Source organism: Lissotriton helveticus, chromosome 4_1 (genome assembly GCF_964261635.1).
Source record: "Lissotriton helveticus chromosome 4_1, aLisHel1.1, whole genome shotgun sequence".
Lineage (NCBI taxonomy): Eukaryota > Metazoa > Chordata > Amphibia > Caudata > Salamandridae > Lissotriton > Lissotriton helveticus.
This window is the reverse complement of record NC_136063.1, coordinates 249,788,892-249,806,175: the sequence shown is the minus strand read 5'-3', so window position 1 is coordinate 249,806,175 and position 17,284 is coordinate 249,788,892.

Genomic DNA, 17,284 nt, shown 5'->3' with positions numbered 1-17,284 from the left:
ATATTCATAGAGGCCGTATCTGGTTTTAAAGGCCGTCTTCCACTCATCCCCCTTCCTCATTCTCACTAGATGGTATGCACCCTTTAAATCCAGCTTGGTGTAAATGATGGCAGTCTTTACTTGTTCCAATAATACGTGGATGAGAGGAAGGGGGTAGCGGTTCTTTACCGTGACTGCGTTCAAGGCTCTAAAGTCCACACACGCCCTCAATTCTCCATTAGCTTTCGGTATGAAGAAAAGAGGGGATGCAGCGGGTGATTTGGAAGGCCTGATGAACCCTAACCCAACCAATTTATCCAAATATACCCTTAGATGAGCGTTCTCAGGCTCGGTCAGTGCATACAAACGCCCACTAGGCACGACGGCTCCAGGGACTAAATCGATTTGGCAGTCATATTGTCGATGAGGAGGGAGCACCTCAGCTTGCACCTCATCGAATACTCTGGAAAACTCATGATACACATCAGGCAACCTCACTTCCTTTTCGGCTGCTGTAGCTACATGCACCCTGCTTGCTAAGGAGAGGGATGGACTGGGAATGTGTTCATAACAATGCTCTTTGCAATATGGGGAATTCATGGTCATAATACCTTCTTCCCAGTTGATTTCAGGGTTGTGCAGCCTCAACCAAGGTATCCCGATAATCAGACCATAATGAGGTGCCTGGATGATACTGAACGTAACCCTTTCTTTGTGACTGCCGAATATCATGTCTGTCTCTTCTGTGTGATAACTAATGGGGCCTACGTCCAATTTCCTACCATCAACTGCGTATACTTCTTCAGGGACAGACCTAGAAACGAGGGGTATACCCCGTCTTCTAGCCTCTGTAGTGTCCATGAACAGACCTGTAGTCCCTGAATCAACCATGGCCTGTACCTCCACCCATTCTGACTGTACAAATAACTTGATCTGTATGAACAGATGGTTCTTTCCCACAAAACCGTTCAAAAGGGAAGGGATGACTGACCGACTCCAAGGAACCCCTTCATTACCCTCGGAGCCCTCTAGTTTTCCGTCGGTTTCTCCCCCACTACGGATGCCCCCTTATTGAAACGGTATTTAGCCACCTTAGGCTTCACAGGGCATTCTCGTACGAAGTGCCCCTTTTTTCCACAATACAGGCAGAGCCCGTTCTTTCTTCTCTGTTCTTTCTCGGTCGGGGTTAACGCGGCTCTCACCGCCCCTATGTCCATTGGTTCAGCTCCTGAAGCAGGAGCGTTATCAGCAGTCTTGGATGGAACAAAAGCAGGGATTGTTCTGCTCTTCTCCTTATGATCCCCCTTGCGAGCCCTCATCCTATGATCTAAGCGCATTGCAAGATTTATTAAATCCTCACACGTAGCCGGTTGAGGGTCGATTTGAGCAATGACGTCCTTCATTTCTTCGCTTAAACCCTGATGAAACATAGAAGCTTGTTTAGCCTCTGGCCACTTGGTTTCTGTGACTAGCCTCCGAAATGAGTTCAAATACGTTAATAAGTCCTGAGAGCCCTGTCTCAGAAGCAACAGCTCTCTATCCGCTGTATACGTATCTGCCCGTCTGTCAAAAACCTTGACGAACTCATCCCTGAATGCTTCCCAATCATGAATGATGGGATCATTTCTCTGAATCAAATGAACTGCCCACTGAGCAGCATCACCGGCTAAATATGACACTAAGAAGGCCACCTTGGCCTGATTTGTGGGAAAGGATCTTGGTTTGCAAGAAAAGTGTAAAGTGACTTGGGTCAGGAATACCTGTATGGAACCCGCATCGCCCTTGAATCGCTCAGGATTAGCCAAAGGTATGGTGGCTGGCATTTCCACCACCACCGAACTGGGCTGAGGCGTTCCTGATGTACCTGCACTAAAAGGGTTTCTTTGAAGAGTATCCAGCCTAGTGCGTAAATCAGCTGTCTCCTGTTTAGACGAATGCAATTCTTCTTGCACTAACACCAGGGCTGCTAATACGTCATTCAATGTGGCCATTATCCCCAACAACCCCCTGATCGGGAGGACGTGTAACCTTAGGTCGGATATTCTGTTATCCTCCAAGTCCTCGGAATCAGCAGGCTGATGAGACAAGGCCACCTCCTGATCTAACCGAACCCAGAAGGCTATTATAGCCTGGGTCCAGGAAGGATCAAGCGAGGGCAGAAGGATAAAATAATAAACAGGAAGGAAAGGAAGGGAACAGCAGGAAGGGAGAACTGTAACGACAAAAAGAGAAGAGAATAATTGTCTCGATTCTGGATAGGGTCTAGATACTACAATACTTAGTAAGACTCTGTATCCTATACCTGTAACAAAAACTAAGGCTAGGCTCTGAAGATACGTCTCTTCCCCCACTATATGGTCCTGGGTATAGGCCTGAAGCGTATGTGTATTCCACCTGTAATAAACAATCAGATAAGGGCTTATAGCGGACCCCACCTTTCTGACAAGTATGTAAGTAGTAGGTTAAGTACATAACATGCTTACACCAATTGTAGCCCAGAACGTAACTTCCCACTCAAGATCAAGTCTAAACTGAAACAGTTTTCATGGGAACAAATGAAACAAAAGTACGGGTTACGTCACCCTAAATATTAAACGATAGTACCTGAATGCGTCTTCAGATCTGTATTCCAGAGATATGGCGCACCCTGCACGAGCCGGTGCAAGAAGGCTCAACCAACAGGGGCGCTGAAGGAAATGATGGCAAGCTTGGCGTTCCCCGCACGAGCCGGTGCAAGAAGGCTCAGCCAACGGGGACGCCGTAGCAAAACAACGATGGTAACAACTGGCGCACCCTGCACGAGCCGGTGAAAGAAGGCTCAACCAACAGGGGCGCCAAAGGAGTAGATGATAAGCTTGGCGTTCCCCGCATGAGCCGGTGAAAAAAGGCTCAGCCAACGGGGACGCCGGATAGGGAAGTATTCCCCCACAAGTAGCAAACACCTTGTTGATCTCACAAGGCGTGATGATTCATTCATATGCGGTGAATTTTTCCCGCACACGAATGCCGAACAGAAATGCTTTCAGGAACACGGACTTGCCCGCCAGGAATGAAAAAGCCTTCCCTCGACGAACCGATGGTAACAAGGAACCACTGCAGGAACACGAACACAAGACAGGACAGGAAATCAGGAATAACGCAGCTCTCCACACCAGGTCCGGAGTCAAAATATCCGACGTGTGGCTTTGTCTGAGTCCTTCCTTTATACTCCGCCCACCTCGCTATGACTTCTGGGACATGTAGTTTAGACAACCAGGATCGTCTTTAAGGGCGCTCCATAAGGGTGCTTCTGGGCGCTTAACAGCAGGGCCTCGAAGGTGGTTCAGCTTGGTCAGGCCGCGACAGCGTCAGCAGGGCCTCGAAGGTGGTTCAGCTTGGTCAGGCCGCGACAGCGTCAGCAGGGCCTCGAAGGTTCCAGGTGCAAGAGTTCGGATCAGGATCAGCCGCGACGAGGTCAGCAGGGCTTCAACTCCAAGATACAACTGGTGTCCTAATCCAGGGCTGGCCCAGATATAGGACTGGAGTCTTTTGATGTCCGGACTCTCGCGCCTGGGGGTCAGAGGGGCCGGGATGAAGGTGTCCAGACACCCAGCAGGGGGGTGGAGCCAGCGCCCAGGGAGGCTGGAGGGCGATCGATACCAGGCGTCCGGGGACGGCTGGAGGGCCATCGAAACTCCCCTTCCTCCGGGATCTGTCGAGTGGCCACTCGACCACCTGGGTGGATCTTGGTGCCTCGATGTCGGGGCTTCGCTGGGGCCGGGCGAGGGATGGCTGCGGCCACGTGCTTGTGACGTGATGGCCCAAGATGGAGTCGGGCCGGGAATGGTGGCCTGGCATGGTCGCCAGACCGGCAGTGTTGGCGAGCAGGGTCCGCCGAGGTCCCGGGGGGGAGCCGTGGTGTTGCCAGGGATGCTGCTCTCGTCGAGGGTTCGTGTTCAGGGGGGTCGACAGCGGGTCGACGGAGGGCCGATGTCGTCCCAGGCCCGCCATGCGGGAGGGGTAGGACCACGCCACGAGGCCGAGTCCAACACACGTCCCCTCCAGCTGAAGGCGGGGAGAGTCACCCATCTTCCTGGGGATTCTCCTCGTCGAGGCGGAAGAATCGGGACAGGCTGTCAGCATTGGCGCGGTCGTCGCCAGGGCGATGCTCCACCGTGAAGTCCATCCCTTGGAGGGAGATGGACCAGCGCAGCAGCTTGGGGTTTTCGCCACGCATCTGCATCAGCCACCGCAGGGGCCGGTGGTCAGTCTGGACCCGGAAGTGGGTGCCGAAGAGGTAGGGCCTGAGTTTCTTGAGGGCCCATACGACGGCGAAGGCCTCTCTTTCAATGGTGCTCCATCGCTGCTCTCTGGCCAGCAGCCGGCGGCTGATGAAGGCCACAGGATGGTCAATCCCCTCGGGGTCAATCTGGGATAGGACCGCCCCGATGCCGTGCTCCGAGGCGTCGGTCTGGACTACAAACTCCCGGCTGTAGCCAGGGGCTTGGAGCACAGGGGCGGTGCACAAGGCTGTTTTCAAAGTCTCGAAGGCCACCTGACACGTGGGTGTCCATTGTACTTTTTGTGGCCGGTTCTTCGAGGTCAGTTCAGTGAGGGGCCCCACAATGCTCCCATAGTTCTTGATGAATCGCCGATAATATCCAGTGAGCCCTAGGAAGGCCCGGACGGCTGTCTGGGTGACCGGGGGCTCCCAGGCCACGATGGCGTCAATCTTGGGTTAGAGGGGAGCTACGTGGCCGCTCCCCACTTGGTGTCCCAGGTAGATCACGGATCCTTGACCTATCTGGCACTTGCTGGCTTTCACAGTTAGTCTGGCCCGGCGGAGGGCCGTCAGGACCTCCCAGAGGTGCGTCAGGTGCTCGGCCCAGTGGAGGCTGTACACTGCAATGTCGTCTAGATAGGCGGCGCTGAATTCTTCTAGCCCCGCCAGCACTTTGTTCACCAGTCTCTGGAAGGTGGCTGGGGCGTTTTTCATGCCGAAGGGCATCACCTTGAATTGGAAGTGGCCATCGGGTGTGGAGAATGCCGACCGCTCCTGGGCGCCTGGAGTGAGGCCGATCTGCCAGTACCCGGCTGTGAGGTCGAAGGTACTGAGGTACTTGGCGGCTCCCAGGCGGTCGATTAGTTCATCGGCCCGGGGGATGGGATGTGCGTCGGTTCTGGTAACAGCATTCAGTCCCCGGTAGTCGACACAAAACCTGAGTTCTGGAGGGGTGCCAGGTGCGGCGGCTTTTGGGACCAGGACCACTGGGCTGGCCCAGGGACTGTCCGAGGGTTCGACCACCCCCAGGGCCAGCATCTTGGTAACTTCTGTCTGGATGCAGGCCCGAACTCGGTCGGGAACTCGGTAGGCCCGGTGTCGCACTGGCTGGCTGTCCCCGGTGTCGACATCGTGGACACACCACTGGGTCACCCCGGGGGTGAGGGAGAACAGGTCCGTAAATCGCCCCAACAGTTCTTGGCAGTCACGGCGTTGCGCTGGGGTCAGGTCGGAGGAGAGAGAGATTCCCTCGACGGAGCCGTCTTTCTCAGCGCACCTTAGGAGGTCGGGCAGGGGCACGGAGTCGTCTTCGGCCCCATCGTCGGTAGCTAGCAGCAGGCTCAGTTCTGTGCGGGCAAAATGAGGCTTGAGCCGGTTGGCGTGCAGGACCCGTAGGGGGTTTCGGGGGGACTCCATGTCCACGAGATAGGTGACAGGGCTCTTGCGCTCGATCACTTTGAAGGGGCCCGACCATTTGTCCTGGAGGGCACAAGGTTCGACCGGGGACATGACCCAGACCCGCTGGCCCAGCTCGAACTCGATGGATGAAGAGTTCTGGTCATACCAGCGTTTCATGTCCTCCTGACTGGCCTCAAGATTGGCCTCGGCAAGGGCCCGGAACTTCCGAGTCTGGCTTCGCAGGGTCAGGAGGTACCGGTAGACATCCGGCGGTGCGTCTTGGACTGTAGTTTCCCAGCCTTCTTTGACCAGGCTGAGGGGACCTCGGACAGGGTGCCCGTACAAGAGTTCAAAGGGGCTGAAGCCCAGGGATTTCTGTGGTACCTCCCGATAGGCAAACAAGAGGCAGGGCAGCAGGACGTCCCATTTGCGGCGGAGGGGCTCTTCTAGGCCCTGGATCATCCCCTTGAGTGTCCGGTTAAACCGCTCCACAAGTCCATTCCCTTGGGGGTGATACGGGGTGGTGAATTTATACGTGACCCCGCACTGTTGCCACAGGGACCGCATATACTTTGATATAAAGTTTGTGCCCCGATCGCTCACGACTTCTCGGGGGAACCCCACTCGGGAGAAGATCTCCATCAGTGCTTGGCCCACCACGGGAGCCGTTATGGTTCGTAGGGGGATGGCTTCGGGATAGCGGGTGGCATGGTCCACCAGGACGAGGATGAAGCGATGCCCTTGCGAGGTTCGGGGGTCTAGGGACCCCACGATGTCCATCCCCACTCGTTCCAAGGGAGTGGTCATTACTGGAAAGGGTTGGAGCGGGGCCTTCACCTTCCCCCCGCTCTTTCCGCTGGCTTGGCATGTCGGGCAGGTGCGGCAGTGGTTATGCACATCGGTGCGCATCTTTGGCCAGTAGAAATGGGTCACCAGGCGGCTGTAAGTTTTGTCCTGCCCCAGGTGCCCAGCGAGGGGCACATCGTGTGCCAGGTTCAAAAGGAAGTCTCTGAATCGTAGGGGGACCACCAACATTCGGCTGGCCCCTAGCTCGGCAATTTTCTGTTCAATGTATAGGAGGCCGTGGTCCCAGTAGACCCAGTGGGACCCCGAGGTGTCCCCGGCAGCTTGGGCGGTGGCTTGCTGTCGGGTCCCCTCGAGGGAGGGGCAGGCCTTCTGTTCCTGCCGGAATTGTTCTCGGGTGGGACCACTCTCTTGGCGCCATTGGGCTAGTTCGGGGATGTCGCTGAGTTCGGCGCTGCCTTCTTGGTCATGCTCCGATGGCTCGGGCTCGGGGTCGGATTCTTCAGTGACTGCGGGCGGCGGGGGCGCGGGCCACTCTGGTTCTTCAGTCGGGGTGGCCTCGGGTGCCGCCAGGGCCCGGGCAGTCATGGATCGGGTCGTCGCGCAGACCCACTCTGGTAGTCCCATCATTCCTAGATGCTCTCTCCGTTCGACTTGGGCCCAGGGAGAGCTCTCGAGGTCGTTCCCAAGGAGGCAGTCCACGGGGGCGTCGTCCCGGACGGTCACTTTGAGGGTGCCCGACACCCCCCCCCACTCGAAGGGGATTCGGGCCATCTGACACAGAGTTTCGGAGTTGTCGGCGGCCCTCACGGGGCATCGCACGTTTGGTATGATCTGTTCTGGGGTCACCAAGTGGCAGCGGACGGCCGTCACACTGGCTCCCGTGTCTCGGAGGGCTTCGGTCTGTCGTCCATTGATGTGGACCCACTGACGGTACTTTTGAGTGTTCCTCGGTAGCGGGGCCTGGGGGACCATGTCTCTTTCGCCCAGGCAGGCTAGGGCCATGGCGGCCGGTTCATACTCGGTCTGATCTTCGTTGTAGACCTCTTCGTCTTCTTCTCCCTCTTCCCCCAGGGCTGCAGCAGCGAACTGGCGGGTCGGAGGCCCGGTGGTGCCGGGGTGCTGGTTCATGGGGCAGAGGGGGTCACTGGCATAGTGACCGGTCCGCTGGCACTGGTGGCAAGTAATGTTCGGGTGGGGTCCCGGCCGCGCTGGTGGGGGCCCTCTTCTGGTCAGGGATGGCGAAGTGTTCTTCTGGGGGGACCCCCGAGGCGGACTCCGGCCCGGGGCCGACGGGAAGTCTCGGTTCCTGTTCTGGCCTCCTCCGCCGCCGCGCTGGCGGGGGTGCCCCTGGCCGTTCCGTCCCGTTTCTCCTATCGGGGTCCGGGGGACCCGGGTGCTCACCCATCGATCAGCCTCGACGGCGAGTTTTCGGGGCTCGGTCAGCTTACTGTCGAGGAGATGCTGCCTGAGCTCGACAAAGCAGTTGTTGGAGAGGTGCTCCCAAACGATAAGGTCGAACAGCTGCTCGTAGGTGGACACTTTGCTGCCCCTTATCCATCCTTCCAGGGCCCGGCTATAAAAGTTTACGTACTCCACCCACGTGGTACCGGGAATCTTTTTGCAGTCTCTGAACCTCTGTCGGTACATCTCGGGGGTGAGGCCATACCGGGTGAGCAGGGCGTCCTTCATGTGGTCATAGGAGGACATCACGTCCTCGGCCAGCTCTAGCAGGGTGTCTCTTCCTTCGCTGACAAATCTCCCCCACAAGCCGGCACCCCAATCTTTTCGCGGGATGCGGTGCGCGGTCATGGCCACTTCATACGCCTTGAACCATTGCTGGATATCGTCATTTTTGTAGTATTCCTTGACGATATCCTTGGGAATGTGGACCTTCGGGTCGGCAGGAGGTGGAGGGTTCCGGATTACCGCGGCGCCAGCCTCTTCGATCTTGGCTTTGATCTCTAGTTCTTTGAGGCCACGCTCGTGTTCGTACGTGAGCTTTTTTTCGTCCAATTCTCTTTGCCTCCGCCTCTCTTCCAGATCTCCCTCTAATCGTAGTTGTTCAATGGCTATTTTCTTTGCTGCTAATTGAAGCTCTCCATCCAGCCGGAGTCGGGCGAGCTCTAGTTCATGGAGCCGACTCCTCTCTCGCTCCCGGGCGTCTTCGTGGGAGAGGCCCGGTTCTTTGTTGGCAGTTCTTTCTTCCACTAGGGCTACGACTGTACTCAGGGGTACTTCTAAGACAATGTCCTCGTTGGCTTGGGGTGGGGTCGCTCCGGTCTCCACCCATGTTTGTAACGCGTCTTTAAAATCGTCTTTTGTGCTTAGTCCGGTGGTAGCGATACCTAGGGCTTTGCAGAATTGTTTGAGTTCTTTATGGGTGTACTCCTCTAATAGTTCTTTCTGGAATTCTGCGGTTGTTCCGGCTTCTTTAGTAGTCATCGTGGTTGTGGGTCTCTGTTAGTAGTGGCGAGTTACTCGCTGTACGATTTGCGTGGGCTCGGATCCCGTCGCTTGCCACCAATGTTGGAAAGGCGACCCCAGGGGAGACAGAAGGTGTCTGACTGTCCGCCCCGAGACCCACCTCTCTGTAGGGAATAGGCCGAGTGCCGTAGGGAGGCCTCCTTGGCGAGGCTCCTCTCCTACAATCGTAACAGCTGAGCAATCACACTACTTACAGATGGACACCACACAGGAGGAATATTCACAAGAATCTTTATATAAGCAGTTAAGGCAAGTCCTTTGCAGGTTAGCAGGCAAGGATCGAGGGATCCGTAAAGTCTTGGTTTCGGGGATCGGGGGTAGCGGGACAGTCTTGGCACCAACTGGTGCGTGGATAGTTCAAGGGGTCAGGCCACGACAGCGTCAGCAGGGCCTCGAAGATGGTTCAGCTCGGTCAGGCCGCGACAGCGTCAGCAGGGCCTCGAAGGTGGTTCAGCTTGGTCAGGCCGCGACAGCGTCAGCAGGGCCTCGAAGGTGGTTCAGCTTGTTCAGGCCGCGACAGCGTCAGCAGGGCTTCAACTCTAAGATACAACTGGCGTCCTAATCCAGGGCTGGCCCAGATATAGGACTGGAGTCTTTTGATGTCCGGACCCTCGCGCCTGGGGGTCAGAGGGGCCGGGATGAAGGTGTCCAGACACCCAGCAGGGGGGTGGAGCCAGCGCCCAGGGAGGCTGGAGGGCGATCGATACCAGGCGTCCGGGGACGGCTGGAGGGCCATCGAAACTCCCCTTCCTCCGGGATCTGTCGAGTGGCCACTCGACCACCTGGGTGGATCTTGGTGCCTCGATGTCGGGGCTTTGCTGGGGCCGGGAGAGGGATGGCTGCGGCCACGTGCTCGTGACGTGATGGCCCAAGATGGAGTCGGGCCGGGAATGGTGGCCTGGCATGGTCGCCAGACCGGCAGTGTTGGCGAGCAGGGTCCGCCGAGGTCCCAGGGGGGGAGCCGTGGTGTTGCCAGGGGGGCTGCTCTCGTCGAGGGTTCGTGTTCAGGGGGGTCGACAGCGGGTCGACGGAGGGCCGATGTCGTCCCAGGCCCGCCATGCGGGAGGGGTAGGACCACGCCACGAGGCCGAGTCCAACAGTTCCACATCACTGTTAGGATGTAAGTTACGGTTCTATTTCCTCCTTCATGATCCAATTCCCTGTTGTTTGTCCCATACAGACGTACGACACGCTGAATTGATACAGAGGAGCATTCATCCTTTAAAATCCTTTGACCTTTAAAATCCTGTCACCTTTGTAAGACAGTAGCGAATAATTAAGAACTGTGGCCCTGACGAAAGCCCTTGGTAATATTCCGGTTGGGCTGAAACATGTTGGCCTGTTTGACAAGCAGTTATTTGTTCCAAACTGCTTCATTTGCTTGGTTTTATTAAGGGAGAGTACAATGCCGATTAAAGTTTATTTCAATTGTCTCTCTACCCTTTCTTAATCCTCACCACCTTTTTTCTTTCGCACTGCACTTATTTCCATCTAGATCAGAGTTCTTTGGTCATCACTGTGATTGAGGGTTTGACCCCTACGAGTCTGTGGCCTGGTATGGTCTCAATGATCAAGAGACACACCGGCCCATCCCGGATGACCATATGATTACAATTTGATCTACATAATATGTTGATGGAAATCCTTGCTCTCTAGAGGGGTCCATTCAAACAATCGCAGTGGATCATAGAACTGGTAGGTTACATCTCCATATTCTTAATTGAGGCACTAAGTGAATTCTAGTACCCCATACACTTGCTCATGTAGATAGGAGTACAGTGGATTTAGGGATTACTATATAGCTCCCTTTTAGACCCCCAGGCTGTTCTTTGTGGTTAGATAATTGTTGAGGGGATTTCATCCTGGTAGTTGGTCTTTAAACATTTCCCTGTGACCCGTGTTTCATCATTTTGTTAGTTAGTCTCTTTAAGGCTGGCCAAGTCGTCCCCATCTTAAAAAAAACTACCCTGGATCCTGCTTCCGCCGACAACTATAGACCCATATCAAACAGCCCACTCCTTGCCAAAGTTCTGGAGAAATGTGGCCAACAGCAGCTGAGTCTACACATCACCAACTTCCACCTTCTAGATGACTTCCAATCCGAGTTCAGACCTGGACACAGAACTGAAACCACCCTCCCCTGCATGGTGGATGACGGCCTCCAAGCCCTCGACCAAGGCAAAATCTGTCTCCTAATCCTCTTAGACCTATCTTCATCATTCGATACGGTTAACCACAAAATACTCCTTGAACACCTCAAACTCAGGATGGGATTGGATGGCTCCGTCCTTGAATGGTTTAGGTCGTTCCTCCAAAATCACTCACAGAGAGTCCTCATCAACGGTAATCTATCCGCTCCCTCTCTGATCACGGTTGGAGTCCCCCATGGATCAACCCTTTCCCCTATCCTCTTCAATCTTTACCTTGAACCGCTCACAGAGGTGCTATGCACCGCCAATATCTCCTACCTCATGTACGTCGACGACACACAGATCTACATCAAAATCTGTTCCCCTGAATACATTCTCTCCTTGAATGAGGCCCTGAAGCTGACTGGCCACTGGCTCACTGCCAACCAGCTTGAAAACACAAATAAAACTGAGTTTCTTCTAATCTCCCCACCCAAAACCAATCCAGCCATCCTGGAATGGATCAAGGCTATCACAGCGCTAAACTGCCCTCCTACCATTGTTGACTCCGCAAAATCCCTTGGAATAACCCTTGCAGCAGCTTGAACATGCAGAGCCATATCAACTCGATGGCCAAAACTGCCAGATTTCACCCGAGTTACCTAAGAAACCTGAAACCCTTCCTCAACGCCTCTGATCTAAAAACGGCAATCCAGACACTAGTCATTTCCAGAATAGAAATGGATGCTCTACTCTCGCAGGGCTACCCAAGATCTCTCTGGCCCCATTGAAAGCCTGCCTCAACGCCGCCACCAGACTCCTAACCGGATCAAAGAAATTCAACCACATCTCTCCCCACCTCAAAGCTCTGACTAGCTTCCTCTTGAGGCCACAATCCAACTTAAACTGGCCTGCATTACTCTCAAAGCTCTTTACTCCAATTTCTCTGCATTTCTCGTCCAGAAACCCGTGATATCCGGAGGAGCCAGAAAATCCCGATCTGCCAAAGACCATTTGCTCCAACCACCTCTCTTCCGGAAGAAGAAAACCTACAAACAGGCCTTCTCTTGGGCCGCTCCAAGAATATGGAACTCTCTCCCGCCCGCCATCAGAAGACTTCCCTCTTTGGCACTCTTTAACACCTTCAATGCTAAGGCAATTCCCCCCCGGTGCTGATGTCTCCTGGATCCCATTGTTCATGACAAGGTCAGCTCGTCATAAGCACACGACCAGTGTACTGCATGACGAGCTGAGCTCGTCATGAGCATGGAAGGGGTTAAAAAGGATACCAAAACTTTCCTGATGGGAAAATTCCTCACATAATGATCACATTACAATCACTTCAGCAACATGTTCCACCCACCACTTCGGCATTATCTATGGCTTTTACGGATGATGTGAGAAGTTGGCCTGATATATGATGTTCACTAGTTCTAGTGACCACCTTGTATCAGTCCAAACAACCCTTATGGTGATTGGTTGTAAGTCAACCTTATAGACCAGCTATCCTAATGGTAGCATGGACAAAGCAGTCTTAGGCTAAACTCTTTTGGCATGTGAAGCCAGCTGTTTTACCACAATATAACCCTTTGAATACCAGATGAAAGGACACCACACAGGTTGTTATGAAAATAAACAGTATATTTATTAATAACAACACCTCTGAACTCTTTATGAGGTCAGAGGGCTAAGCACATGACAATCTCTTAGGAAAAATACGTTAAGTTGCACGAAATCACAATGGTGCCCTAGGGGCACGGCAAACCATATACTAAACAAGTGGAATGCGAACGTCAATAGAAGAAATGGAGCTGTCCAGAGGCTGTAGGATCGATGGGACCACGCTACACTAACACTAGGTTAGTAATAGGAGGCCCACGGAACGCGTGTGCAGAGTGTGAACTCACACGCGAGATGCGTAACAACGTCTATGGACAGTACAGTTCAAGTTAAAGGTGAGTACGGACAATCCTGACTAGATAGGACAACAACGACTGTGGAACTGGACACTAGGACAGTTAAACTACCCTTGAGCAGCGAAATGCTCTTGTTACCTCACCCACGGGCCGCGGGTGCATAGGGTTCAAAGTGCGCCGGGTTCTCGCGTTGAAGTCAATGGAGCCTGAAAGAAAAGATGCTGCAGGCGACCAGGAGGAAGATGTCCGGTGCAATCCAAGGGTGGATTGTTGAAGAAGGAGACCTGAAAGCAGAGGGGACAATGTTCACAGTCACTAGCCAGTGACTGGAGTGGAACCAGGAAGGAACCAGATGTCGTCGTCGCGATCAGGTGAAGAGTGGACGCTTGACTCTGCAGCCACGTGGACCAGGAGGTGTCTTCGACGACCAGGATGGAGGCACGAGCTGTCCCACGCAGGCTCTCGCTGTCGGCGGTGTTGGATCCGGAATCGGCGTCAACAGGCCTTGGCAAAGGCAACCCACGCGGTGAGTGGAGAAAGCGTCTGGTGCGGACTAGGAGAGTCCGGGGTGCCCCTCTTTTGGAAGGGAGCAAGGGCCAGTCTGGAGCAACCAGACCAGCAGTGAAAGTTTCAAGGTTCGTCGTCTAGGAGGCCACTAGCCAGCCGGCAAGTGACCAGACAACGTGTCGAGCAGCAACAAAGCAGAAGGGCCCCACGCAGATCTCGTGGATGCTGGAGGGCTGATCTTCGGTGCAGGAGCTGCTCGAGGATGGGGCTTCTCAGTCCCCAAAGCACTTGGTCGAGTTTATCTCGGGAGTCATGCTGGAAGCGAAGTGCAGTTTCTTCCAAGATGGCCGGTCCCACGTGTCTCGTCGCACCCACGGGTCTCAGCTTTGCTGCAGATGTGGGTTGAGGTCGGAGAGGTCTGGGAATCCGGGTCTCGTCGGGCTCTGAAGTCTGGATCCTGGAAGGAAGACGACAAAGGGAAGCCGCTGGACGCTTGATGGTGCCTGCTTGTGCAGGGTGGACACTCCTTGCCCACAAGGGAGATTCTTCAGTCTTCTGTGGAGCAGAACGTCGAAGGCCAGAGTTTCTTCTTGTTGAATAGTTCAGGATAATCTGATTTGGAATGGGACCGGCTCCTACCTTTATCCTGCTAAAGGGGGCTGCACTACTGACTAGGTCCCTCCCCTGGGTGGGACCAGGAAGGGGGGTGGTTACACCCCCTATCCTTTGTCCGGTTTCCCGCCAGAGCTGGGGCAGGGGTGCCCCAGCAACTGGTTTGAACCGGTGTATGCACAGGACACCTTGTGTGCCCCGGGCATGTCTCATTCCTTTCAAGCCTACACTATCCAATACACAAAATCCTGTCTGGGGTGGTGCTAGCACCTCCCAAGGCAGGAAACCCTTTGTCCAAGCCGCCCTCGCTGGAAGGACTCCCAGCAGCAGGAGGTCAGACTTGTGTCTGTGGTGGCAGCATCCATTTTGTGATGCCAAGGCTCGAGCTAACTTTAACCGGGGTTCTCAGTTACATACATGTCGTGTCCCTCTAGAAGGGTGGAATGCTACCCCCGTCGCCAGAATTGGCGAGGGGGTAGTATTCCAATTCGTATGACACCTTACTCGACATGTTTTGATAATGTTATACCAGAGTTAGCATTTAACCGCGAGGATTATAATGCACTTAAGAGTATATGGTATGGCGTTATCATGGACCAGCTATTAGGACTTGGTTCCGCAAGCTGCAAACGGGCTCAGCTCATGCCAGAGCACCATCTCACATAATTCCAAGCACTCTGCCTTCAGGATTGATAAGGCCTGCCATAGGAGTGACTGATAGGAATATATGTGTCCATTTTAGGGTTAGATATAGGTATACTATATCTATAGCAAAGGGTGATTACACCACCTTGCCACAGCTGTCGTGCAGCCAGTTGTGTCAGTTTTGGATGGCCAGCCAGGGGTGGCATAATACATACTTCAGCCCCTGGTAGGCCCTGGGTACACCTATGCTCTGGATACCTAAGGTATACTGTACAGGGACTGATAAGGTGACTCAGTATCCAATTAGATATGTACCTAGGGTACATGGAGTCCATTTTAACAGAGAGAGCAGAGGGCCTGGGGTCCTGAATAGCAGGATCCCAGGCCAACTAAGTCAAAAACCAGCAAAACACCAGGCAAAAAGTTGGGGGTAACCATAGTCAGATATCCACCTTCCTACAGATGATACTTACCCTGCACTCCTGGGCATCCCACCCAAGAGTTGAGACTGCATGCCTTCTTTTATAATGTATCTACCTGTTTTTCTTATCCCAACTGTATCCCGGACTTTAAACTGCTTGCTTTTTTGTGTGTACTATAGCTACCTATTTTACCCAATTGGTTCCTTCCCCTCCTAATTCTTTTGTATACCACCCGTAATCCTGTAAAGCACTCTGATAGGCTCACAGATCTGGTTTGTGCTCTATAAAACTATAAAATAAATAAATAAATCCGTGTTAGATAAGGTATTTACTATGTATAAATGTGATAACAGCTTCTGTTTAAAACATTACTGCTCAAAATGATCAATTATGTGTACAGTGACCGTTTTCATTGAGAAAACAGTGATTATTAATACAACTTACCTTATCAGAATACTGCTGGGTGATTTCTAATTTCTACTGTAGTTTCTGTCTGTAGTGTTCGTGCCTTTAAACAGGAACGCGACAGAGACGAGGGAAACTAACCAGACACCCAGCCCATTTCCAGTAGGCGGTCTAAAGAAAGGGCAAAGACCAGGCCCAGACACATAAAAGTTTGTTCCCAAGAAACAAGCACACAAGGAGGAAAGTCGCAGAGAAGTGCGAGAGGCTGCAATAAACAGAACTCCGAAAGTTAAACAGCACCAAGTGCATCCACCCCTGGCCTATTGTGAATAATCGGAACCCGATCTAGCTCGAGAATAACTGAGCATGCCCACAGGTTAACATCTCATAGTTCACATCCAGTGAGAGAGCTCCCTGATTTCTTTGTGCGCACGCTCAGTGGACAAACACTACCATATGACAACCTTGATCGATTCTTGGGAGCCCTGCGGTGCCTAGGGGTGCCTAGGTACCTTGGATCACAAAAATTGCACTGAATACAAAAAGGACAATGCAATTTAAAATCTACAAATACATTTCTATATACATGTTGTCTTTCACTTTGAACATTCCTGAAAAAATAGCCCAGTAGTTTGAGCCTACCCTTCTCTAAAAAGTGTAACCCCTGTGAGAGCATGCGACGTAGTATATTAAAGTCTGAATTAGAGTTGTTGATCAAGTAGATCAAATCAATCAATCAATCAATCAATCAATCAATCAATCAATCAGAGCATTTGTATAGCGCACTACTCACCCGGAGGGTCTCAAGGCGCTGGGGGGGGGTCCGCTACTGCTCGAACAGCCAGGTCTTGAGCTGCTTCCTGAAGGCGAGGTGGTCCTGGGTCAGGCGGAGGTGGGTCGGAAGGGAGTTCCAAGTCTTGGCAGCCAGGTAGGAGAAGGACCTTCCTCCTGTGGTGGCTCTTCGGATGCGGGGGACGGCGGCGAGGGCGTGGCTGGTCGATCGAAGCTGGCGCGTGGGAGCGTAGAAGTTGAGGCGGCTGTTGAGGTATCCTGGTCCTTGGTTGTGTAGGGCTTTGTGTGCGTGGGTGAGGAGCCGGAAGGTGATTCTCTTGTTGACCGGGAGCCAGTGCAGGTCTCTCAGGTGTCCGGAGATGTGGCTGCGGCGGGGGATGTCCAGGATGAGTCGTGCTGAGGTGTTCTGGATCCGCTGGAGTCTCTTCTGGAGTTTGGCGGTGGTTCCGGCGTAGAGGGAGTTACCGTAGTCCAGACGGCTGGTGACGAGGGCCTGGGTGACCGTCTTCCTGGTCTCGGTGGGGATCCATCGGAAGATCTTGCGTAGCATTCGCAGGATGTTGAAGCACGACGAGGAGACGGCGTTGACTTGTCTGGTCATAGAGAGGGTGGAGTCCAGGATGAAGCCCAGGTTGCGTGCGTGGTCAGTTGGTTTGGGTGCGCTGCCCAGGGCGGGGGGCCACCAGGAGTCGTCCCAGGCGGAGGGTGAGGATCCCAGGATGAGGACTTCCGTCTTGTCCGAGTTCAGTTTCAGGCGGCTGTTCGACATCCATTTGGCTATGTCTGTCATCCCTTCGTGCAGGTTGGCTCTGGCGGTGGCGGGGTCGTTGGTGAGGGAGAGGATCAGCTGGGTGTCGTCGGCGTAGGAGATGATGTTCAGGTTGTGCTGGCGTGCGACGTCTGCGAGGGGGCTCATGTAGACGTTGA